The sequence below is a fragment of the Salvelinus sp. IW2-2015 genome, unplaced genomic scaffold (genome assembly GCF_002910315.2).
Source record: "Salvelinus sp. IW2-2015 unplaced genomic scaffold, ASM291031v2 Un_scaffold2007, whole genome shotgun sequence".
Taxonomy (NCBI): Eukaryota; Metazoa; Chordata; class Actinopteri; order Salmoniformes; family Salmonidae; genus Salvelinus; species Salvelinus sp. IW2-2015.
This window is the reverse complement of record NW_019943357.1, coordinates 45,203-48,240: the sequence shown is the minus strand read 5'-3', so window position 1 is coordinate 48,240 and position 3,038 is coordinate 45,203. Positions and strand designations below refer to the sequence as shown.

Here is a 3,038-nt window from a genome sequence, read left to right as displayed (position 1 = left end):
GGCGTCAAGCATTTTGGGCACAGTGTGCCACATAACATTGGGGAAAGTAGACGATACTGGATAGTATTACACATCATACAGTAGCAATCTAATTTGACAGCAATACTCTTAAATTGAGACTGTTAGTATGCTTATAATCATATTTTTCCACTGTAGATACAACATTGAAAATGCTGCCACAAATGCCATGTTAACATACCAATGCAGCACAAAGACATGGGTTTCACAGCATACAACATAATTACTACCCGTAGTCACAGTCTTACCGACATAACGAACAACCAGGTCTCCAAAATTCAGCAGTCAAATGAACCAGATCCTCTTCTTTGTAGTGACATAATAYTCTAAATGGAATAYTCCAGGTGTGGCAGGACAGAGAGACCTTGGGCTGACCGTTACCCTCGAACCGTTACCCTCGAAAGGACAGGAGCCTGGCTCTTTTTATACCATCTCCGGCCACGCCTGCGCTCCTCCAGCCGTGGCTGGCCCAGTCACATCGTCTGGAGTCCACACACATAGCCTCCAAGTCACTATGTGCTCCCCTCTTCTYACCTTTTCCCTTCACTTTTGGACTTCAATGCACAACAGATCAGCTGTATGTGACCAGGTGAAAAAACCTATACAAGCCAAACCACATCATAACCAATACACACAACCTACATTGTTGTTACCATATTAGCTAAAGTAACGTCATAGTCAACATAGCTAATAGAACTAACGTGTTARTAAACCCGCTACAATTATGCAATATACAGTGTACAGTCAAGTAAGCAGTTCATTCATTCTCTGATCCTTTGATTGGGTGGACAACATGTCARTTCATGCTGCAAGAGCTCTGATAGGTTGGAGGACATCCTCTGGACGTTGTCATAATTACTGTGTAAGTCTATGGAAGGGGGTGAGAACCATGAGCCTCCTAGGTTTTGTAATGAAGTCAATGTACCCAGAGGAGGACAGAAGCTAGCTGTCCTCTGGCTACCCCATGGTGCTACCCTACAGAGTGCTGTTGAGGCTACTGTAGACCTTCATTGCAAAAAAAGTGTTTGAATCAATTATTTGGTGACGTGAATATATTTAATACAGTTTTATMTGAAAAGGATCACTTTTTAAATGTTTAACAATTTTATTTGCATGGAAATTCACTGAGGAAAATGGTCCTCCCCTTCCTCCTCTGAGGAGCCTTCTCTGGACCAGAAAAACAAACAAACAAACACATACTAGGAGTCTGAAAGTAAGCAATCAGTTGGTGCAACACATTTTTGGGGTTTTACAAAAGTGCTATTGAAGATATACTACAGTGGAGGCTGCTGAGGGGAGGACGGCTCATAATAATGGCTGGAACAGAGCAAATGGAATGGCATGAAACACATAGAAACSGTTTGATATATTTGATACCRTTCCACTGATGCCGCTCCAGCTGTTACCCTGAGCCCGTCCTCCCCAATTAAGGTCCCACCAACCTCCCGCGATACACTATGCCCTATATATTAACACATATCTTAAGAGGTCTCAATTGTTTTATTGTATTTGGGGGATATCAATATTGCAGAAGGTTTTATCACCATATCATGGTTTTGGGTGACCAACATAGGGTCTGAGGCTACAATAAACACCAGCTGACCGTACAACGCAAACTGAGAGTAGTCAAACCCTATGTGATCCATGACACCTGTTGTCTTTGAGAAAGGAAAGGGAAATACCTAGTCAGTTGTACAACTGAATGCATTCAACTGAAATGACTTAGTCACGTGACACATGTGCACAGGAAGCTCATAAGCAGTCAAAAGCAGTCATAACCCCTCTATAACCCCACCCTGGCCAATCCTGCCCTAGGGACAGGAAACGGGGAGCTGCTGGCAGAAGAAACATGATGGCAAAAACATTTGGAGAGAGAGGGGGAGGGATGCCAAGGGAGATGGAAGAGAGTGGAGTCACATTCCCCACACATCTGGAAACAATTACACACATTGAATACAAAAAGCACACAGGGTTCTTGGAAGGACACCCCCAAGCACACTCACCCACTACACTGCCATACAAAACACTGATAAATCAATCCCCCATGAGCTCTGGTGATTTAGCAGCACTATCAGAGTGGGGCTAAAACACACTGGCTATGCAGATTTCTCCATCTAGTGGCCACTGCCTCCCACTACATCTCTGGTCCAATGAACCAGTGGTGCAATAAGTCTGACACAATACACCACAGATCATATGGGGAGACTTTTCTCACATAACATGTTTTTCTGCATTTGGCCATATATGTGCATTGGATCAGAGTCTCTGTGGAAGGCAAGTCTGAGAGCGGAGGTGTTGCAAATACTTGGGTTACTTCAGTTACCAAGAAACAAAAGCAAATTGTTTGAAACAGAGGAAGTACTATCTAGACATATTGATTTAGCATGCTCATTTCTGTCTCCATTTAAAAACATTATTCCCTGCCTGTGCTTAATAAACATATCCCAGGGTTGTGGTAAGGTACAGTGCTATAGTGTTTATGTTTTCAAAGATGTAGSTAGGGATTCTCTGTGGGTAAGGATCCAGACACTGGACAATAAAGAAGTAAACAGCGAAGAGAGACACTAGAGAGGATATTCAGAGTTTGGCTTTGCAATCCACAAGAGTTTACTCAGCTTAATTAAGTTGGATATTTTCTCTGCAGATCCTACAAGCATTAGGGAGTGAAGATTCTTTATTTAGCTGTTGAATGCAATCTCCTGCCAAATCCCCGCCTCCCAATATGTCAATTATACYTCAACTGAAAGAACTCTGTTTTCCAATGCTTCTATTCAAACCAACAAGACAACAGCCAGCAAACAAACMCCTTTATAACTCACTAGCTAGCCTTGTGAGGAAAACGCTGAGGTGTCGAGCATGGCGTAATGTGATATTATATACAGTGACGTAGCACGTTACCCAATACAACATCGAGGACCTGGGCATCTGGTGGGACCAGCAGTATCTAGCACCTTTGCTTGTGATTCGAATGAGATGCGGCTGTGACTGATCTGAGTAGAAGCTGCAGCACAGCAGGCCTT

At 43.1% G+C, this 3,038-nt stretch overlaps 1 protein-coding gene across 1 annotated transcript in view; it reads right to left on the bottom strand.

Annotated features, from left to right (window-relative positions):
• Positions 1-1,151: 1,151 nt before the first annotated feature.
• LOC139024912 (2-(3-amino-3-carboxypropyl)histidine synthase subunit 1-like) overlaps positions 1,152-3,038 on the bottom strand; it is a 32,126-nt gene continuing 30,239 nt past the window's right edge. Inside the window, exon 6 of the mRNA XM_070439894.1 lies at positions 1,152-3,038. This exon is cut by the window's right edge and continues 508 nt beyond it. The gene's annotated coding sequence lies outside the window, so the exon portion shown is untranslated.